Raw genomic sequence first — 23,674 nt, forward strand, 5'->3', positions numbered from 1 at the left:
ACTCATATAGTGAGCCTAAGAAATTCACGTAACTTCTTTGTGGTCCATATTTCCAGTCTATTTAGGATGAGATTAATTTATTCAAAAAATATTCATTGAGAGCCAATGATGTCCCAGGCACAATTACATGTGTTAAAGAGTATTCTATACCCACTGTTTCCAGTCTCCTGGAGCTTAACATCTTAGTAAGGGGAGCAAAGCCAGAAAATTGCAAAAGGGAAAAAAAATCAACAAAGTCAAAAAGTAATATGTAGAAAATAGCACAGGGAAATGTGAGAGAATATGCAGCAAGGAGATGAGTTTTAGGCTCTTACCATATCAAGGCAAGAGAGGAGTTTTAGGCTCTTACCATATCAAGGCAAGAAGAGTATTGGATATATTCAAGACAGCAAAAAGATAAGATTTACTGATGGATTAGATATAGGGTGGTAAAGGTAGTAAGAAATCAAGGTTGAGTCCTAGTTTTTCTTTTCAACATCTCCACAGATGAGGTTGGCATCTACTGAGCTGGAGAAAAGTGGTGAAGATCAGGTTTGAGGGTTGGTAAATCAAGAGTTCTGTGAGTTGGTTGTTAAATACTGCCCTACATGATCTCTAAGGTTAATTCCACTTATAACATTCTGTGACTCTAGGTTGTGATGAGATAGACCATTCTGAGAGATGAAAGATGGTGAGAAATAAGTTATATCATGTCAATGAGTAACTGGGGTAGGGAAGAAATGGTGGCCAAGAGAATCTAGGACATATAGAAAATGTGTGTGAACCCAGTTGGTAAAATCATGAACTCGGGTGTCTAATTCACTGAGTATTAAGATTTTTAAAAAGGCGAGAAGATTGTTGATCTAGAGCCAAAGTCACTGGAGACCTAGTCCATTCCCCTGAAGATCCATACAGGATATACAGAAGATAGCTCATTCATCTGGAAGGCAGGAGGGCAAAGCAAAGATGGTGGAGACCTCTCTTAGTCACTGATTTGTGCAAGAGAGCTTGTTGGCTCTTTGTTCTTTTTTAAGTTTTTATTTCTTTTCTTAAGTAATTGCTACACCCAACCACCCAACACGGGACTCGAACTCAACACCCAAATCAAGAGTCGCACACTCTTCTGCCTGAGACTGCCAGGCAGCCCCGCCTCTTTATGCTTAAAGAATAAGTGGGTTAGGAGACTATAGGAATATGCCTGGGTGGGTTTAGTGTGAAACCTGCCATTTTATTTTGTAAGGGCTGGACTTATCACCTCAGAAGTGTGAAAACAGGTGTGAAAAACATCCCCCCTTCCCACCACCATTTCTTCTAATAAACGCGTTATTATTTTTTAAATGTCTACTGGGATGGAATGATTCTAAACGTCCCACAGTCCTTATTCCCCATACCTATGCTTAACCTTCTCCAACAGAATTGTCTAAAACTCCTGGGATCAGAAATGTGGTGTCATGAGAAGGTCAGGGAGATACAGGGTTCATTGCTATGGAACACACTTTTTTTTTTTTTTTTTTTAATTTTTTTTTCAACGTTTTTTATTTATTTTTGGGACAGAGAGACACAGAGCATGAACGGGGGAGGGGCAGAGAGAGAGGGAGACACAGAATCGGAAACAGGCTCCAGGCTCCGAGCCATCAGCCCAGAGCCTGACGCGGGGCTCGAACTCACGGACCGCGAGATCGTGACCTGGCTGAAGTCGAACGCTTAACCGACTGCGCCACCCAGGCGCCCCTGGAACACACTTTTATTTCACTTTGCTACAAGTTACTATACTTTAAAAGAAGGATTTGCACCATCTGTTTCGTAAGACGATGCTCCTGAAATGTAGTTAGGAAGCATGAGGAATATTTCTGTCCCCTTAAAAGAAACCAGTTTGCTGAAGTCACCACCACTGGCACAGGACAGATGACAAACCATTACTGTTCCCATTTACAACCAGAACCGGAAACAACCAAGGATCACGGGAGACGTTGCGAGCAAAAGCATTTTGTAAACGGCAGCGTAAGGTGCAAACATAAGATGTGATTTTTTTTTGCTCTTATTCAATCATGAAGAAATGGATGTTGGCTGTCAGTGGCTGGGGTTCCTTAAGGCTGGATCACAAATGTGCTATCACAACCAAAGCTGGTTTTAAACAATCTAAGCAATTGCTATTGCTGCGAAGAATGGTGGCTTCACATGGACAGCATCAATCTGACCATAATAGTTTCACTTCAGCACTAGATACTTGGCATTTAATAGCACTCCAAAAGGTACAGCGTGGTTTTTTTCACGCCTTTTTATATTTGGTAAGTGATAGGTTCCACCCAGCTAGAGTTCCAATTTATTTTAAATAAGAGATTTTACCAAAAACCTCGCCTAAACGCCTACCCTCATATATTTCTGTTTAATTCTAACCTCTTTTTTAAAGTACAGAGGCCCATGTGCCCACGAAAATTGTCCCCTAGCATCCTTACCCTTGCAAATACATTTTATCTCAAAAATTTGTTTTATACCCTTCTTTCTTACCCACAGAAAATGCTGGCTTCACTATTTTTTCCCTCTCTTCCTAATACCATCCATTCTCTGATTCTATTCCAAGTCTCTACAAAATATTCAGTGCTTTAATCCTTCCACCCTTAATCACATTTTTAAATGCTTTCTTCTTGTTGTGTGAGTAAAAGAGACATATATGGCCACATATTTGGAAAGTAAAAACAATAGTTAGCATATTTGGCTTTGTTTTAACTAATGTGAATATTTCTAAATGCATGGCCTACTTTACGATCTGCCAATGACACATTAATTTTTTTTTTTTTAATATGAGCTTTTACGAGGTAAGGAGCCAATCTCCATAAAGCCTTCAGCACTATAATTCTCTCATCCAGGAAGGCATCGTGTTGATGTTCCAATCACGGACTTCCAGCATGTTGGGGAAACTTCTTTACAAACAACAATTCATGTGCATTTTCAAGTAAGTCTCAGTTTACAAATATGACCAGACACATTGTCCTAAGGCCAATCCACACCATCCTGCCTCCCTAACTGCATTACAAATTTGACAGCCTAAAAGTGTTGATGCTAACTTTATTTTAAATTTGCTTATTAAATATTTCCTTTATCCTGGAGAAAGAGACTTAATGTAGATGATTGTGTATTCTTCTCCTACTGTTAGAAATCATTTTGAGAGACCATAGCTATTGGAAGGAAATAAGCAATTCAATCCCACTTCAGGCACATGCAAGCTGTTGCCATCTTTTCCAACTCATGACTTCTGGACATCAAGTCTATACTGAGCTTAAAAAACAAACAAACACGAAAGCCAGAATGCAGTGGTCAAGACATTCAGATCCACAAGGCTTCCTAAATTCACCATCCTTCAAATCAGAGTTAAGATAGAAATTCCACTCAAAGGACACTCTAGCCATTAAATCTAAAACCTGTTCAAAATAAAAGGGCAAAAACGAAATCAAAACACAAAAATTCCACAGCTTTATTGAAGAAGTGCTGTTTAAGCTGTAAAGGATTTCCTGTTGCTCTTGTTTTAAATAATTTTATAGGATTCTTTTGTTCTTGGGTTACTCTATATCCAAATAATCACATATGTAAATGACTCAATGCAACAGTGGATGCCACTGACAATGTAAACAGTATTGTTTATCCAGAAGCATTCTATGCTCATGCAAAAATGGCATTAAAAGCTTGTGGTCAGATCAAAAAACCACAACTGTAATTGTTTATTTATATAGCTCACCATTATTCTGTAGCATCAGTTTACATTTTTAAAAATCTCTCAACATTGCTGAGTTAGTCTTAGAAGAGTGAAAAATGCAACGCTTGCCTAAATGATTAAAGACAAACAACTTAGGTCTATGCATGCAGCAAGATGCTTTAATATGGAAATTATTTACTTTGCCCTGGCTTATAGTTTTCATTTTGATGCTGCCCTTGAAACTCCTTGATAACAGGGCCATTCAGCGGAATTTCTGCATTTTTTCTCTGTAGTTCAGGGCAGCTGGTTTCTTTCCTCTCTAAGCAGAGAGCTAAAGTATATTTATCACTCTAACAGTGACTCAAAACAAACAGGAAGTCTTCATCAGCCGGCTCCTGGGCATAGCTGATATTAGGTACTGGCAGAAAGGAAACAGAGACCTCATTCTGTGGAAGTCCGACAGAATGTACATGCAGATGCGGGCGATAACAAAGTTAGGGATGCTCCAAATGACCACCACGTTCTCCCAAGATGAAGTGCTCTTGCAGTGCTCGCCGGTTTTCAGAGTCTGCGAAAATTCCTCAGGAGTTTTCCTTTCCATTTCAGTTTGAAAGAGTAGTTTGAACTGGATACCACGAGCCTTAGAATCCTTGTGAACCTATGCGCCAAAGAAAACCTGGGAGGGAGCTATTCTGGGAGATTTGGCTTTGATCTGGTTGCTAGGAAAAAGCCCTGCTTTTGTCTGCAAGTATTCTGAATGGCTCCTTCAGTCAGAATGAGGCCTGCAGGTCACTGTCTGAATTAAGTGAAGAGAATTTTTTTTTAATGCGAAAAATGAAGTTGTCGCTGTGTGCCATAATAAAGCTGGAGAGAGCAAACTGTGCTGCTGAGCGATGGCCGTGGCTCCTTGCTACAACTTAAACTCCAAGGTATACTGTGAAAATCACCCAAGCGTGCCTGCAGATCAAATATATGCAAATATCCCTCAGTGGCGCATATGTTCCTAGAGACCTTAGCCTTCACCTTCTTTTGCAAATAAAACCTGTTTCAGATTCAAAGCCCACTTTGTTTTTATTAATATAAATGTTCACTATCAAACAATTTTTTAACCTTATAAATAAATAGAAAGGTCAGACATTCACACCTGACTTTTTGCTGCGAAACCAAACTCGAAAGGGGTTAGACTGCAAACGACTGATACCGAATCAAAAATGATTAGGCAATACACTTTGGGAGGTCCTTTAAATTTTTTTTTTTATTTGTTGACTAATCTCCTTGTTTATGATAATGCTCATACCTTTGTATAAGGACTTTACAGCCATTATCTAATCTTCACAGATCCTGGTGAGGTAGAAAGGGAGCAAATCTTATCTCCATTCTCCAGATGAGGACACAGAGACGCAAGGAGGTTGAGTAACAAGCTCACATTTTAAGTGGCACGTTCCGCCCAGATGCAAAAATGACAGTAGGGCACGGGCTTTGCTTTTCCAGTAATGGGGCTGGATTTTCACCCAGTCACTCATATGTTCACCAGAACCCCTTGAAGACCAGCATTTCTATAGGGACTGTACTGAATCTCCATACAACCTGTTGGAAAAATACGAAGCCAACTGGCCCACCTGAGGATCAAACCCTTGACCTTAGTTCCTTTGGCATTGAGTGCCAATGAACTGAACCACAGACTGAAAGCCTAAGTAGCCCAGTGCAGAATGGGACCAATCCAAAAAGTTCCATTGCTCCCTTCTAAATGACTCTGGCATAGGAGAGAAGGCACTATATTTCATGAACTTACCTAGTTTTGATCTCTCTCAAGTTTGAAACATATTTTACACTCCAAGCAAACCTGAATATGTGACATGTAAATGCAAAACTAAGAGAGCAAGGGGCACCTGGCTGGCTTAGTCAGTAGAGCATATGATGCTTGACCTTGGGGTCATGAGTTCGAGCCCCACATTGGGTGTGGAGACGACTTAAAAATTTTTTTTAATCTTAAAAAAAAAAAAAAAAAGATAAGAGAGCTAAGAGGTAAACTACATGAATGAAAATTTAACCACAGTAAGAAAAAAATGAACGACAGAAAAATGTACCAAGGCTGGGACTGTTAGGACCATAGCATCTTTATGGGTCTCCATAAAGCATCTCCTCACTTACATTAAGTGATATAGGTCTAGACAGTAGAGAGAAGGAAAAGTTAAAAATGAGAACGATCCTTTTCCAAATAAGTTAGATACCCCTTCTCTCATTCTCACTCTTGTTAACTTTACTAAGACACAACGGAGATCCTCCTTTCAAGGAAGTGGGGACCCTTATGCCTCAGAAAAGGTTCTAGAGAAAAATCTATGCAAAACCACTGGCATGTCAACCAGATACAACCTGCATTGCCAGCTGAGGAGAGACGATCTCCCAAAAACAGGCCGGGGACGCCTCTCTTCTATCAGAGCACCTCCTGGAGCTTTCAGACACAGGAAGGGAGCCTGGCCTATCTTTTGGAATGCAACATTCTCTACAGAACACCAGGCAAGAAGCACAGGAAGCTCAAAACAGACATCCCTCCCCAAAACCAAAACAAAAGTATTTTCAGGGCAGCATATTCTCTCAGTCTACCTGTGTACTAATTCTAATTTCTTCTCAAACTGCATATACAGTCGTAGGTCTGTGAGTTGTGCATCTGTGAACACTACAAAAATGCCTGCAATCTATCTCTGAAAGCCACAAAGCCAATCTCGGTTTGGGTATCATATGCATGGATCCTGAACTCTCCCAATCCAGGACTACCAAGTGCTTTTGTGCTCAACTCTGAATGTGGAGAAGGACTGAAAGGTCTTCCTGGACCCACAAAACGGCAACAGGCTAGCCGTACCAATTAACCAGACCACAGGAAGGGTTCTTCAGGCTTTGCGGAAGACCAGCCCCCAAGACCCCCCACTGAGTGGGACCCAAACCCTGGGGCTCCCACTACCCTTACTTATTCCCCCCCCCCCCCCCCCCGCCTTGTGCAAACATTCCAGCTACCCAGGAGAACTTGACATTCATTTCTCACAGTGTCGCCATGGCTAGAGCTAAGCAAAAGCCAAAAATGAATTAGGTAAATATAGTAGGTTCAGGCACAAATTCAGCAGGTGAATTTATTTGCAAATTACTCTTTTGAAGCATCTCATTTAAGATTCTCTTTAGAGACACAGTAGAGAATTTTATCATTCTTAAAGTAAAGCAAAGCAGTATTTGATTTCAATATTTGGTGCATAGCCAATCATATAAAAATACTTAATAAAAGAATCCTTTTTGAAGTTATTATGCATTTATTACAGGATTATCGATTTCAGTAATGAGAATTTTATTGTTAGTATTGGGTTGACATGAGACATTTTTTTTTTCCTGGAGATTTCTCTAACATTTAATTGAGTCACCTTATTCCTTCTGCCCCAATACACAACTGTTCCTGTTATTCTTTGAATTAATTTGGATAAAAGCCTTCTGCAAAAGCCATCTTTCTGGATCCACATCCTCCTCTCTGAGCATTTGTTAACACATTACATTATACTAAAGTGAATCCACCCACAAGAAATTAGACAATCTATCCTGGTTTTAATATTTTTTGAAGGCTTACAAAGTGCTAATCACGAAAGCAGTGATTCCCAGCCCTGGTTTTGCGATAGCCTGGGATATCTCCAATTACCTCATAGTTCTTAAAAAAACAAAATTCCAAAAATTTTTCAGACGAAAATTAATTCTAATTTTATTTAATTTGAAATATAAATATCTGCCATCGCAGATAGGAAGTGTGTGTCACAGTAGGACTTGGTGGCTGGAGACTTGTTTAAAAAAAAAAAAAAAGGCAACAATAACCCATTGAAACTCCGCAAAGCTCAAAATCATTATGCTTCCCCCTCAGAAAAGAAATACTATTCTTATTCCTAGGAACTTAAATTCCTAACACACACCTTCTTGCAGGCACAGAAAGGAGCTAGGACAAAACCCATTCCAGGACATTTCCTCAAAAAGAATACAAATAAGGTGTGTCACGCATTTTCCTGAATAAAATAAACATGATAATATCTAATAATACCACCGCACTATTATATGTGGCCAAATTACAGTTGTGCTAAGGAATGAGAAAATCTCTGGAATAGAACCAGGATTGCTTTTTAATTGTCCATTAGAAAAAGCAAAGAATAAAACCGCCTGCAATGATTTCCTTTTGAGATCATGCACCTTATTTTTAAAATACGAAATCAAAAACATATTGGGACGCATGGTGAGGCTGAGCAAAGCGAACTGTCTCCTCTCCTCAGCTCAGACTCAGCAGCTACAGCAAGCCCACAGTGCCAGCTGGAGCCTGCCAAGGCAACTAGCATTGCACGAAACAAAATCTTCATTCTTCGGTTCCGAGCTGACTCCGCCGAGAACATCTTTCTCTCCTCACCTTTTCTTCCTTGTTTTCTGAACTGAGATCTTTCTATTCAAGGACGTTCTTCCATTATGTGAGACGCCCCCAGAGCCAATGAAAAACGAGGACACTTTTACTTCGCGTGAAGATTCCTCTCCCAGGGCCATATTCCATGAATGAATGGCTTGTAGGACAGACCGCTAATAATAAACTCCACCAACTGTGCCAACACAAGTGTGAGAAATGCACGGGGAGGCTAAGGCTGGCCAAAGGAATTCTCCCATACCTGCAGCGGCTGACTCCTTCCAAGAAAGCTGTGGAGTCTGCTCATGTACTCACTTATTTGCCAGGAAGGTATTCCTTTTAAAAAGTAAAAATAAATAGCTCCTACCACCTCCTCCTTGCCTTGAAATCACTATTTCTACTGGAAAATAAACTCGTAAACTCCATCTGTTAAGATACTGGAGAACTCTGCCGGACAAAACATACCGATATTTGTTGAAGGAGCAATTCTATACTGGCTAGAAAAGGAACTGGGAACAAGGAGGTCATTTCCCATTCAAATTTAAATGTCACCATGAAATACTGTTGAAAAATCAAACCCATCAAGAGTGATTGCACATGTCACAGACTCATCTCCTCTGACCTCCCTAACACTTGTATGAGGGTGTTACTGTCACTGAATTGTCTGGATTCCAAACAGCATTCTGGCTGAGCTCTCACCCACCCTGTGGATTAACTAAGACCGTTTTTTTCCCCCTCCTTTTAAATCTCAGGCTTGTTTTCCCTTTGCAACACAAAAGGCTTTGAGTCCCACCTACCCACTGTCGATTAGCTGGTGTGCAAAGAAGAAAGCAACTTGGTTAATTGTGGAAATGGAACACATTAGAAAATACAGCCACGTACGTTATTTCACAATCTACTTCATTTACTGGATAAAACATAACCTTCCACCCATTACTCAAACCATCTTCACACCCATTCTTTTCATGTATTCATCATCCATTTAACCAATATTTGTTGAGCATCTACTATATCCCAAGCACTTTGCTGGACACTGAGTTTGTAGCACTAGAGAAGACAGAGCCAGTCCCATCCTCTGAAGTGAAAATGCTCCTAGAGACTCAGAAAAAGACAGAGATTGTTTTAATTCACTTTGGGAAATGATAAAATCAAGAGGAAAATTATAACTAGGTAGAGTGATAAAGACTAATTTGAACAAAGTTTTCTAAATATGAAGACAGTGACCTTAACAAGTGTGGGAAAAAAAAGAGTCATGGATGTAACATTTCAGGTTGGTTGTTCAGAGAAGGGCTCTCAAAGGCCAAGAGATCTGAGCTGATTTTCTGTGAGAAGAGAGGCCAGGCAAAAAACAAAAGCAGGGGAACCTGGGTGATTCCGTCAGTTAAGCGACTGACTCTTGATTTCTGCTCAGGTATGATCTCAGTGCCATGAGATATGAGCACCTCAACGGGCTTTACGCTGGGTGCAGAGCCTGCCTGAGATTCTCTCTCTCTCCTTCTCCTCCTGCCCTTCCTCTGCATATGCACACATGCTCTCTCTTTCTCTCTCTCAAAAAAACAAAAGGAAAAACAAAACTTTTAAAAAAGAGTGAAATGCCCTAGACTGAGAAAGAGCTCAGTGAGTCCAAGGAATAGAAAGGAAGCAAGTAGGCTGAAACATAATGGAAAGCAAAATAAGGTAAGTCTGGAAATTTGAGGGACTTGGAGGTTGGAATTTGTTCTAAATGCAACAGGAAGCCTTTGGAGGATATCAGGCAAGGAAGTGACTTGATCTGATCGAGGCTTTCAAACAGCAGAGTGTCTGCACTCCAGAGTCTAAGGAAGGATCCAAGCAGGGTGGATTCAGGATGTATTTTAGAGTAAGAACAAGAAAAGGGCTAAAAAAATAACTGCCTTTTTTTTTTTTTTTTACTTGAACAGTTGAGTAGATGATAAACTGAGACAGAGATGATGGTGGGGGGGAACACTTCTACTCTCTTTCTTCTAGGTGGGAGAGGTGGACATTCACTTATTCAACTTTGTCCCTCAGCAATCCTTGAATGCAAGAAAAATAGACTTTTATCCGCTTTCCTTATGTTCCAGTGTCCTATTTAAATCACAATATTCTAGATTGCTGGCATGCTTTTCTACTCCATTTACATCAGTTTCAAACCCTAGTTTAATATCCAGCTCCTCTAAGAAGATTTTGCTGATTAAAACTCTCCTCCTAATGATTATGCCTTATTAATATCCATTCTTTCCATTTTTATTACAAATATTTTACTCTATTTTATACTTAGCTCCTACAGGATTGAGACCAGATTCTTCAGCCTTCCTCTCTTTTTCAGCCCCCATGTGCCCACCTCCCAATACAACGTATTCCCAAAGCCCCACTTGGCCCTGTGTTACCCAAACCTGAGCTCTACCCACCCCCACGCACCCCCATCACTCTTCTCTAACAGACTTTCCCTCTCCATAGCTCTACCTGCCACACTATCCAGCCAATCCTTTAAGACCTAGATCAAGGGACCTCTTTTCAAGAACCCATTGTTGACCCCTCCCCAAACAGAGGTCATCTCTCCCTCCCATCCCCTAGGAGGCAGTGGAGTATAATGGTTGAGGGCTCGGGCTCTGGGGTCAGGCTCTCAGTTCACAGGCCCACCTCTGCCTGGCCTAGCTCTGCGCCCCAGGGTAAGCCATTAATATGTATAGATCTCTCCTGCTTTATCTGCCGAGTGTATGTGGGGGGAGGTTCAGGAAGTAAGAGTACCTGTAACTCAAAATTGTTATGAAGATTGAGACAACGCACCTAAAATGTATCATGTAGCTGCCAACACATAGTAAGGACTGACTCTTCAGTACTAGGCGTTTTTGTTATTCCATTTCAGCATTCTTTGGCTCTCTAATCAAAATAACAGTCTACTTTGTCTTGTGGTTGCCTTTAACCCATCAGATTAAAAGCTCTCTGAGAATGCAATGGTGCTTTCTTGATCTTTACATTTAGTAGATATTATATGAATAGTTATTGATGAATGAATGTGGAATATAAAATAAACAATTTTAAGGATTTTCATTTCTTTTTCCCCAAATACATTGGCTCTTGTTAAAGTAGAAATAACATCTTTTCATTTCCTATTTTAAAATTCCATATTTCCCAGTGTGTACATATATTGTGTACATATATGCATATTCATACTGTGTATATATTATATACAGTCTGCATTCTAAATATTTGAATTTTCTGAATTAACAGACTCTTGTGTTCAATACAAGTAGCACATATAGGGGCACCTGGGTGGTTCCGTCGATTGAGTGCCCGACTTCTGCTCAGGTCATGATCTCACGGTTTGTGAGTTGGAGCCCCAAGTCGGGCTCTGTGCTGACAGCTCAGAGCCTGGAGCCTGCTTTGAATTCTGTCTCCCCCTCTCTCTGCCCCTCCCCCACTTGTGCTTGGTCTCTGTCTCTCAAAAATAAATAAATAAATGTAAAACAAACAAACAAACAAGTAGTGCATATATCAGGCTACATTCACCAGGAATGCTGCCTTTAAAATAGAAAACTATCTTTTCACTTATCCTAAACACAAGGAATTACAACGGACCATCATTCCTGCTCACAAAAATCTTCTGGCCTCTGAGGACCCGGAGTTAGGCAGGAGGTTCTGGTTAGCGACATGTGCTCTCTCATCTACATCAGTTAATGTTTATTGGACAGAGCACGGATGCAACGCACTGTGCTGTGTGTTTTGGGTACATTTTCTAAATGTGAAAACACTATGATGTCTTACATGTCAGGAAAGACATCATTCCTGTCTGTAGTGAATAATAAAAAAAAACATATCTCGATAGGTTTCTGAATTACTATTCATTGCATCTCATCTCACATAGGAAGGAAAACCTTGACAAGCTTTGCAATATGACAAAGACAAGGTCTAGTGGAGAAATAAAGGGAGAAAGTGTGGATCTGAAACTAAATTAAGGGTCAGTTGTGGCTTACTTTTCAAAAAATAAAAAAAAACTAAACACAACATGCTAAAATAGATTAAAACATAAACATGGGGTCTCTACATCTTTCCTCACAAAGTATCAGTTAATCTAGCAAGGATTTCTTATAGTTTCTAGTAAACATAATTTTACTGTGCTTTGTCCCTAGATTGGCCCATATCTAAATAATTATAGATGTAAATCACACAACCCCACCTGAAAAATATCATTTTTCCCTAGTGATGAGCTGGAATCAAAACTCCAGAACAGGGGCAACTGGGTGGCTTAGTTGGCTGAGTGTCCAACTTCAGATCAGGCCATGATCTCACATCAGGCTCACTGCTGTCAGCCTGTCAGCACAGAGCCCACTTTGGATCTTCTGTCCCCCTCTCTCTCCGCCCCTCCCCCACTTGCATTCTCTCAAAACTAAATTTATAAAAATGAAAAAAAAAGAACTCTCCAGAATAACTGTGCCTCAATACGACCCACTGCAGTTTTCTCTGTTCATCTGCTTGTTTCCTTTGTTCACCCCTCCGTCCTTCATTTCTTCCCTCCTTCTTTCCACCATTTGTGAATGATTTGGCCAACCCTTCTAGCCGACAGTCTGTGTCTTCAGTCCCTAGTCAGCAGCTATATTCTATTCCACAGATTGAGCTATTTAACTGTGCAAGTTCTTGTCTCCAAAACACACTCCTCTTTTCTCGGTTGAGTTATAACACATACTTTTTTCATCAACTGCTAAAAAAAGTAACAAAGACTCCATTCTTACACACAACCTCAAGAATCCAGGATAATTTCTCATGTAGCATCCACTTAAACTCTTGCTATTTCCATGTCACAATCTAACTGCCTATGGCATATCCTGAATTCTGATAAAAACCCATCCAATTCTATCAGTGAAATTCCCGTCTCTTGATGTCTGGTTGACAAACTACCTAAAACACACCCACACTGAAACAAGTGGGTAAGAAAACCACCAAGATAACTATTGGATGCTCTGTTCTTAGTTTCTACATACTTAAAAAAAAATTTTTTTTAATGTTTATTCTTTCTTGGAAGACAGAAAGACAGAGTGCAAGCAGGGGAGGGACAGAGAGAGAGAGGGAGACACAAAATCTGAAGCAGGCTCCAGGCTCTGAGTTGTCAGCACAGAGCCCGACACGGGTCTCGAACCCACGAAGCATGAGATCATGACCTGGGCCAAAGTTGGACGCCCAACCAACTGAGCCACCCAGGTGCCCCTCTACATACTTTTTTACACCTTCAGTGACCCACACCCAGTACAGTCTCCATGGATTACACATTCGAATTAAATAAAATGCTGGCCTATGTCTTTCTGCCTCACGCATTCTTTCTCTGCTTAGCTACTAATAGTTATTTTTTCATTACTGTTCAAGTTAACTGCATGGCAAAACCCATAATCTCAAATACATAACTGTTCAACTTTATCTGAAAGTGGAGGACCTCTCCTAATTTTGCACCCCCTATTGACTCCTCAAAAGAGTTGTAAGAACATATCCACTCTTACCCCTCCTGTTTGGTTGTTTTCTTTAAATCTCCCTCCTCAATAAAACAACATGTATTAAAATCAAGCGCATTTGTTTTAAGTCATCAAAATGTGTCTTTGCCGCTGCATTTGCTTGCCTTTTTGTCTACTGAAAAAAACTGAAACTTGGAGAGTAATGAGTAAAAGATTTCTGGAAGGAAAGACATTATTCGATATAGTAATATTGTAATAATAGAGCTCTTTCCCCACCTGCTTCAAAACCGACTCAGAACTTAGAAAGTGAAATGCAATTGCCTTTTTAAGTGGAAATTTAAATAGAAAGTAAAAAAGTTCAACTACTTTATTTCTAAGTAGTAAGGTGGATTCTGTCTGTTTTATTTATTGCTGAATCCCCATGCCTGGAACAGTGCCTGCCACATAATAGAGGTTATTTCAATAAATAAATGTTAAATGAATGAGCTTCTTTACCCAGAAAAATGTTGAAACTTGTTTACTAGCTGTCAAAAGTAGGTTCCTTCATGCATAAAAAAGCATCAGCTGTGTAATTTGCCCCCACTTCCTCCTTTTGCAGAAAGCCAACAAAAGAACTGTAACTTTTTACCTAAGGATCAAAGGTGTCAACCTATTGGCTCACACTACTTTAAAGTCTTGGATAACAGTCTTGGGTTATTTTTAGATAATTTCTTTTGTTTCAAGCTTGAAAAGAAGTATTAACAAAGATCAAAAAATAAATCACTGATTCAGAGCAGGAAAATGCATATTAAGAAGTTCAAAATATAGTATGTAGAGGCTGTGAGCTAACCTTCCCAGAATACAAGTCAGATCTAGCTTTAGATACTAAAGTACTATATCGGTCCCACTTGGGACCCATCAACATAAAAGGAATGAGGAGAACTTAGAGAGTTGAAAGTCTGAAAAGGAAAGAGAAAAACAATTTAAAAATTATAGAGTGACCCAGGCATTCTCAATGTCTAATCCAATAAACCGAGAGGTAGAAAGATACAACCAAATTGTAATAACAGAGAACCCTAGATAGTGAAATTCGGGGTGAATTTATTCTCACCCACAATCTTCTGTATTTCCAAACATTCTCCAAGACGTACGTAAGACTAGTGCAGTCAGAAAAAAAAAAAATACACATACTTTTTAAGCCAAGGGGGGGGAAAAAGAAGGGTAAAAATCATGTGATAGGTGAAGAAAACTTAAAGAATCAAGATTATACAGGTAAAGAAGAGAACACATATTGGTGACTTAACAGTCTTTGTAGTTTAAAACAACCATTAACCTAAATCAATTGCAAGACACACAGGATGGCTTATTTTTTGCTAAAACAAGAAGTACACACACACACACACACACACACACACGCACAAAACATACACACATGCGCATATATTATGCAGAGTTACAGGGAGTAGGGCTCCTGGAGAAAAGGCAAAGGCAAAAAACCATGTGAAAAAGAAAAAGTTCCTATCATTAGGACTCATTTAAGGCAGCAACTCTCATATACTGACTAGATGTGAAGATGACAGAACATGGACAAAGGAAAAGGGGCAGGCCTTCCCAAGAGGACACAGAAGAATGTCAGGAAAAGGAGACCTGTTTAAAAGAAAGGTTGAAATACAATGCCTATTGTAACACAAGCGAGGCATAGTGTCCGAGGTGTGAACATACATTCTAGAGTCGAAAAATGTTTGAGAATCCCTAACCTACCATCTTCAAGGCAAAGGATTCTGGAAAGCCCAAGATAATAGGGGATTGAGCAGTTTCTCTGGCAGGGTGATCAGAAGTGAAAGGTCTTGTCAAAAAGAGAGGACCAGAAATGAAGCTCTAATTGTTCCACAGGCTGACCAGAAGTGCTCCCAGTATCTACATATCTCACTCCAAAATCATCTGGAAGAATACGAACCCCAACCTAGTGTAACATCCTTGACCCATCCTGGGGCCAAGGAATTGTATTATCCTTAACAAAACTCATTTGTACCCAGTTTCTCTCTTTCTGGTCGTCACAGAGATAGTAAATAAGAAATCAACATTATCCACATAATAAAAAGTGGCCTCTCTCAAGTATCATAATTGCAACACAAAGAGGTTAACCAAGAAAAAATGCTTTTATTCACAGGAATTACTCTACCAGCGGAAATATCAGGATGTTAACTGGCGCCATGATTAATTGGGGAGATACTTGGAGGACATACGGGGTTTCCCAGACTCTTTAAATAACATTGTATAGGTATTTGTCTCCCTTTGACCTCATGACAATTGACCACATACGTCTAAGATTAGAATGTTTCAGGTCAACTCAAACTTTCACACTAGATCTGGACCAAGCAGATAGAAAGCACAAGCAAAACTAAACCTTCTATTTAGGACAGGAGCCCTTTCTAAGCTCTACAATTTCCTCGGGCAGTGCTACAGCTGAAAACACAGCCAAAGAGAGCGTTTAACAACAAATTCAATTGGCTTCGTTCTTCATAGAGGAATAGTGCGGATTTACCCCAGCACCTACTATGTGTCAACGATTACACTGAACACGTCACACCCACTATTTCTCTAGGGTCCTTGGCGAGGCTGTTCAGTCCTGGCTACTCTCTCTCAAGTTAAAGCTGGGGAAATTCAAAGTTCCTTAGGAAGTCCCCCACCAGCAGTAGCCAGGGAATGAAGTCCTGGAGTAACCTAGTCCCAATCACTTAAAGAAAAATGAAGGCTACATGGTAAAATTGGATGAGGAAGACTGGAAAATTGTCTTATTATAAAAGGCCTGGCACTGCTACTGGGCATCAGAGCAAATTCTGGTGGAGTTGCAAGCCTGTATCATTCTCCCCAGGGTTATGGGCTCATCATATTTGGCTCTCATACAGATCGCTCGTTCCTATTCTATCACTACCTCGCTCTCTCCATCTCTCTCTCTCTCCACCTCTCTCAGCTGTGGCCTCTGCCTTCCTGAGACAGAATGGGTGCACAGAACCGGAACCAGTAAGAGGTAACAGATCAAAGAGCAACATCGCCCTGCATGTCCCAAGCTGTTAGCCCTCAGGCTGAGCTGCTACTCTCACTTCCACCCACAACCCTTTTGTTTTCTCTTGTACTGATCCTTGACCAGAAACCTTTCCCTATCCCCATGCCCTTCTCTCCCCACGGTCTTCCCTGCCCTAGCCCATCCCCTCTACCTGCGTGGGCACTCACCCACACCTGCACACATTCTTACTTGCATCCCTTGTGCTTCACAGGGCATCGAGTACTCAACACAGAGAAAAGGAAGCGCTCAGGCCTCACTGAAGCCACCTACATATGCCCCAAGTCAGAATCTCACTTGGTTTGGGGGCGGTTTCAAATATTAGTTTCACAGTCACTACTCAATACCACCCAAAGATCAATTTCATCTATCTTTTCTTTAAATGGGGCTTTGGCAGCCCAAATTTAGGGCAGGTACTAAAACCAGACAGAATTTTTTTCTGTACTGCTTCCGTGAAGAGGCTGGCCAAAGAGTATTAAAGTCACCCTTGCTGTCGGTTTCTCTGTTTTCCGCATCTTGGAACGCTGCACAAGTCAGCTGCACGTAAAACCACGCAAAGGGTTTTGCTGTCCACACCCAATACCGGACAGACCCCTCTTTAAAAGTCAGCATTGCTTCCCAAACACGTCCTTCTTAGTACTATCTAATGCTACGTGACGCTACGTTGCACTCTCCTCCATCTGTCTAGGTAGGAGGCTCTTCACTCTGCGCCCCTTCTGGCCGGTCCTGAAGATGTGAAGGGAAAAGCCTCAAAGGTGGGGAGTTTCAAGTTTCTGTGCAACAACCAGGCAGCCATATCCTTCTGCTTTCCCCTGAAAATCAGGCATCACCTTATCGTTTCCTCACCAAGATTAACTCCTGCTTCCTGAAGAGTATTTCTGAGGTAGAAAGCAGAGGTGGTGAAAAAAGGGGGAGCTGAAAAGTCCAATCTGTCAAGCTCCATTTTAGAAGAAAGGAAAACTGAAAAGTGAACGTATTTAACATGAGCCATTTCCTGCACTCAGGAGGGAAGAAAGCGCGCTGGTAACTGTGTGCAGAAGGAGATCCGCACTGGTGTTATCTCTGACCTGCAGCTTAGCCCCAGTGTCTCAGCTGCCAAAAAGCTCCCATTCAACGTTGTGCTGAGTTCATCAATGCTCCACGTGTCAGGATCCTAACAGGAAAAAGCAGGACAGACAGTCTCTCCATTCAACCGCCTGGGGACCCCATGACAACTAAAATCCCCTCGCAGACCGTCCATATCAACCTTCGGCAGGTCAGAGCACGCAACCCCTTCAGAACCACAGGCTCAGGCCCACACCCTTTCCCCTTGTCAACATCGTCACTTTAAACAGAACATCGAGCCTTATCACGAAACCTGAAGTAAGTATGACAATTAAGATGGATTGCAAAGCCTGCTTGTGCTTCACAATTAACAATCACTTGGCAGCGGGTTCCACGCAACTGTTGGGGGGTATGGCAAGAACTTTATCCCTGCTTAGTGTTGCATTAGCATATTTAGTAGGCTGCAAGACATAATTCCTAAGATATGAACATATTTTTGTCTTTTTTAAAAATCTGCAATTAAGCTATAATATGTAGAAACTCTTCACCAGGCAATCAACGTGCAAACACCAAGATGGAATCGCGCAGGAGGAGGGGGGCAAGGGAAAGCAACGTCTCCCCCAGCACTGATACCAACTTGAACCGGTGGCTACTTCCAGTGTCATGGGCCGGCTGGAAAACCGTGGCTTCTTGCCGCCTACGGCAAAATTTACGGGGGTGCTGGCGTTGCCCCACTGCTGCTGCCATCGGGGGGTTGCTCTGTAAGAGCAGAGCTACCTGCTTTAATCGGACACATGAAAAAAAATCAGACCCTGAGATGACCCCAGTAGCTACACAGCAAACTATGCACTTTTCAGAAAAAGCACCCGATTCTCAATCTCTGAGTAATAAACGATGCTGATAAAAACCACAAAGACACTTTATTCAACAAACATAAGACCTCTTCATCAAACTTGCCATTATTTTCCCTTACTTTCTGACCCACCTGCCACGCCGATGAAAAGGTTCAGGGAGCACCCAAACTGGACCAGCGTTACCGGAAACAACTGGGAGCTACCATCCCAAGCTTCTCTGGTGTGTCTATTGTATATGCTCAAGCTTCAAGTCCAAGCATGCCCTGAGCGGGGGCCGGGGAGGGAAAGAAACGGAGCCAGATCTTTCTGAGATAGCCAGGACTTTGTCTTTCTTGACATCTGGGTTGCAAGGAGGCAGGATATCCTGCCAAATATATTACAGCTGTGAGACCCACCTTGTGATTTAAGACACTGCAGAATCTGAAGAGCACAGAAGACATAGGTGTGTTTTCTGAGAAAGAAGCCTCACCCTTGGCTTCTTTTGCAAAAGAAAACACGCACGCGTGTGCGCCACCAGTTTAGGTGAGCGGCTCTCCAGTTGCATAAAAGAGAGCATATGAAAGCAACAAATGCAATTTAGCACACAAAGTCTTTCTTTACAAAACCAGTAGAGGAGCAGATTAAAGCACCTGGCAGTCTTGGCAAGCCGAAAGAAAAATCTAAGCTGTGACAAAACAAAACAGGTGTACAGGTACAAAACTTTTGCTTTCCAATAATGCCCCTCTCTTCACTGGAATGCTTTGACAGGTGCAGAAGTTCAAGTTACAGTAGGGAAATGGCAAATAAATACACAGCATTAGTGTCTGACGTGCTTGCTGAGCACCGGGGATGTTAATAACTGGCAAGGTACACTAATCTCTGATTGCAACATTTGGTTTACCTTAATCTGGAGGGACAGCTGTATTAAAGAGGGAATTATACTAATCAGTTCAAGGCCCTTGCATATAAAACTTCCCATTAGGCTTAAAGTACACCAGCTTATGCTCATTCTCTAGGAGCCTTACATCTGGTTCTGAATAAGGCAGCCTCTCATTTGCAAGGTACAAACTGAAAACAAGGGGGAGGGGGGCTGACAGTTGCTGGAGGATGGGTGATAGAAGAGTAAGCTACTAATTCTTTGAAATTTTTAACAGCACAAAACTAGCTTCTAGGCATCTTAATACTAAAAGGGGAAAAAAAAAAAAAGCATGTGTTATCAACCCTAGGCCATTTTTTCCTGTTACCGGAGGTGACCAACATAAAATAAAATTGATGATGTCAGTCAAAAACAGCTAAGCACAAAGCTTGGCTTTGTTATCTTAAGTCAGAAGGTATGATAGGCCATGCCATATGGCTCTAATCCGCCTCTATCTCCCATCACCTAACAGGAAACCTTCATGTAGCATGACCTTATTTGGCTGGTTCCAGGTTAGGGCTGCCCAAAGGGGATTTTTCTGTTTCTGCTATATCCAAAGGTTTATGTTGATTTTTTTCTGAGCCCTGCAAACTATAAATCCGACTGATTACTCTGCACTCTTTTGCTTGACTGAGCCTTTACAATCAGACATCCCCGTTAACAATAAGCTCCTAATGAATCAAACATCTATGGCATTAGTTTCACCTAGCTGCCTCTTTCCCATGCACTGTGCTGCTTTGTCAGACCTGGTTTGATGAGAAAAGCTAGTGACACTTGCTGCACCTATTGATAAACAATTCAGTAATGAGGGGCATAACAAAAATTACCTAAAACAACCTGATTAAAAATGACAGGCAAGGCTTACTCCCTTGCTCTACGGCGAAGGTAACTCCGGTTCTGTGTAGGGAAAATAATGAGGTAAAATAAAATTTCCTTCTTAGCAAGGAGTTCACTTCTGAATGTGTGTTGATGAGGAGATTCAGTTTTTCCAGTGATGTTTTCCACTCTTTCAGGTTATATGATTACCAGTAACGTTAGGGACTCATCGAATTCGGGATGGTTGCCTTTCAACTTTCCGAGACGAATTCCTGCTTTTTCTACTTAAACTTTCAGAATAATCAAGCTTTCTTTCTTAAATGTGAGTTTAGTCATTGAGAAATTCAATAGTATAATGCTAATAATTAGGTAAGTATAGTGTGGGCACAAAAGAGAAATTCTAAGATACCAAAAAAAAAAAAAAAAAAGTTTTGGAACAAAGTAGGAGAAACTTCATGGAGAAAATCATCTCCCTAAAAGGAATAATTTAACCTTACCATGGACATGGAAGTTCCTTTTATTGGGGTCACCCGGAGGACCTTTGCAACTTCGAAACAAGCTTATACCCAGAGGAGGCCAGGCTCTTGTGAAAGCTTGATTCAAAGACAGAAATGTGTGGGTTTTGCAATTGTGTGGCATCATGCTGGGAGGGTTTCCATCAGTGCACAGATGCACTTGAAAATCAAATATGGACATGGGGAATGTTTTTTTGGAGATGGAAAATGAGTGCTGATGACATGTTTATACTTCGCAGATGGATCCAGTACAGAACCATTTTTTGTAAAGAAACAATACCCACCATTTGCTAAAAAAAAATTTTTTTTTGAGCAGCTACAAAATGGTGGCACAAAAAGTGAATATTCCCGTCATATATGCTCCACCTGTTTCTCGGTCTTACAACTGTCTTCCATCCTGACCGTAATCAATGACTGCTGTAGTCTTATTTTCTTTTCAAATGTTATCCAAAAGAATATGAAAAAAGAAACACAATACACAAAGGCATTTGGAAGAGCAAAATGATTTGAAATTAATTTGCCACATATGAAAAATTGGAAAATGACAAATGCTATTAAGTAACAAATGCTGAATTGAATCCTAAAAAATTCATTCTAATTGGCATATTTTCTCCCTAAATTTGATATCAAACCAATTTTTGAATGTTTTCTATCTAGAGTCTAGAATGTCTCCTCTATTCCTTCTTTTGGCCCCACCTTAGATCACTTAGGTATTTGTAACTCTGGAAATTCCAATGCTTAGCATGGCATTAATACTGTTTACTGCCTGGGTGGCTCAGTCAGTTGAGCATCTTACTGTTGGTTTCAGCTCAGGTCATGATCTCACTCACGGTTGGTGGATGTGAGCCCCACATCTGGCTCTGCCCTGGCAGCACAGAGTCTGCTTGGGATTCTCTCTCTCTTTCTCTCTCTACCCCTCCCCTGCTTGCACTGTCTCTTTCCCAAAATAAATAAATAAAACTTAATTTTTTTTTCTTTAAAGAAATACTGTTTATTGCCTTATTATTGACACGTTGTAATGATGAGTAGTTCCTAGTGACAAATATCAACCATAATGACATGGAAAGGCACGATATGTATGGGATATGGGTTTGTAAGAAGATAACCTAAAGCATTTAAGTGTTGAAAAACATTATTAGTAACATTGCAAACTTTGCTCAATAAAAGCTATCAGAATAGTCAAATCTTAACTTATTGAGACCACCAATGATATTGAAACTTGCCATCCCAAGTGGGAAATAGTGACAAAGTGACCCACCTCAAAGATACAGCAATTATAAAACAATAAGGAAGTTATGGATCTGAAATATAAAAGTTAATAATTTTTTAAAACAGCAAATTCTGAACACATTTTCAGACTTGATGAATGAGTATGTGTTTCAAGTGTTTCAAATAATACACGACACTAAATTTGTTTCTTACTTTTGGTCAGACAAATTAACTTTTCTTGATGTTTTACCTTTCTTGCCATCTGTCTTCCTAACCTACTGAATTTCACAGCTAGCCTTTAATCAATCATATTTTTTATTCTAAGTATCAGTCCGAGATTAAGAATTAGAAATAGACTCTGAGTCACAAACGGTCATATAGCCTGAGACTAGATAACAAAATCTTGAGAATCTACATAAGTCGACATGTTCTTTCGACCCTGTAGTTTCTGGCAGTGTACCAAACATAAATCGACAGTTCTACGTTCTATGATTCTGCCCCTTGTCATCATCCTGAAACTAACAAAAGCCTGTGTACCCTTCTCTAAATGAAGCAAGGCTTCATCTTTATTGCTGGATTTTTGACACATGTGAACAAGGCCAAAACATTTATAAATTCTTAATTATTTCTTGCCTATCCGTAAAAAAACAAAAGTTTTAATCATAAACTTAAGGTAGTCTTAAAGTTCCACAGAAAATGTTAGTACTCATCCTAAATAAAACTTGTTAAACTTTGAAATGGTCAAGAAAAATGAAAGTATATCTTTCCAGTTAGAGTATATATGAGGTCATTGTGTTCCTAATCAACTTTCAGCAAATGCATAGAACAGAGAGCTCAGAAAAAATAAGAGATCATTTGTTTCTATTTCTTTATTTAAGATATTAGGGAAAGGAGATGTGAGAAGTAATAAAACTAATCTAGTTCACATAACTAGATTGCTGGGAAATCAGATTTCCTGAGGCCTGCTTTATTCTACTAAACCATTCTGTTTGCAAATCTTGTAATATTTAGTTAGAATGGACTAATGTTATTGGTCACCTATTCTCTAAGTACTATATTAAGTATATTATAAAATAATACGGTGTTCAGATATCATCACACTTAGAGAATAATTGTATAACAATATAAAAATTAATAAGCTACGTTCTACCAGTGCCTAAATTGTTGCCTAGATGTAAAGTCAGCACCTCACTAAGATAACTATACTATTGGTCTATAAGTTAATTATGGGATAATATAATCCCTTGTCCCTGGTGACAAGCAGAAGTTATGTAAGGGTGCTGTTAGCCAAAGAACAGCTAAATACAGGGCCCCTGTATGTTGGTCTGGCCTCTAGACCAGAGAGATCCAGGGACAAAACACTCTGTAGTCCTAACCAAGCTGCTCATCATTCATCTAAGGAAGAACTAGTGAGCTTTTCTACATCAAAGTCAAACCTGACTTGCATGGTAGTCAAAAGTTTCTAAAACTTGAAGTTCATTACAGTCCACTGTTTTCTTCTTGATATCTGCTACACAGAAAGAAGAGCCAATATTCCAAAGTAAAGTCATCTCTACTTAAGAAAGTGGAAGCAATCTTCCTGAGTCCTAGCGTTTACAGGTAGGACAGCCTGGCTATTCTACAAGCATCTTGGCCTACTTCCCAAAGTGCTCATTGGTGTCTGGGTGTCTGAATAGTAGCTGGTGGATTTCCATGGCTTGTCACCACTATCCCTAACTTCTGGTAGTAGTCCCAACTCTGCCAGCAGTTATACATAATGTATGTGTGAGAAGAAAA

The 23,674-nt window shown here is 40.4% G+C and overlaps 1 long non-coding RNA gene across 21 annotated transcripts in view; it reads right to left on the reverse strand.

Moving 5' to 3' along the window:
* Positions 1–23,674, reverse strand: part of LOC132673512 (uncharacterized) — a 128,184-nt gene that overhangs the window by 45,194 nt on the left and 59,316 nt on the right. Inside the window, exon 11 of one of the 21 annotated variants that reach the window (XR_013557303.1) lies at positions 21,664–21,990. The exons of the other annotated variants lie outside the window; for them this stretch is intronic. This is a non-coding gene — a long non-coding RNA (uncharacterized LOC132673512). Of the gene's footprint in view, positions 1–21,663; positions 21,991–23,674 lie in introns of those variants that run through there. 21 annotated transcript variants of the gene reach the window in all.

The sequence above is a fragment of the Panthera onca genome, chromosome C1 (assembly GCF_046562875.1).
Source record: "Panthera onca isolate mPanOnc1 chromosome C1, mPanOnc1 haplotype 2, whole genome shotgun sequence".
In the NCBI taxonomy this organism is placed as follows: Eukaryota; Metazoa; Chordata; class Mammalia; order Carnivora; family Felidae; genus Panthera; species Panthera onca.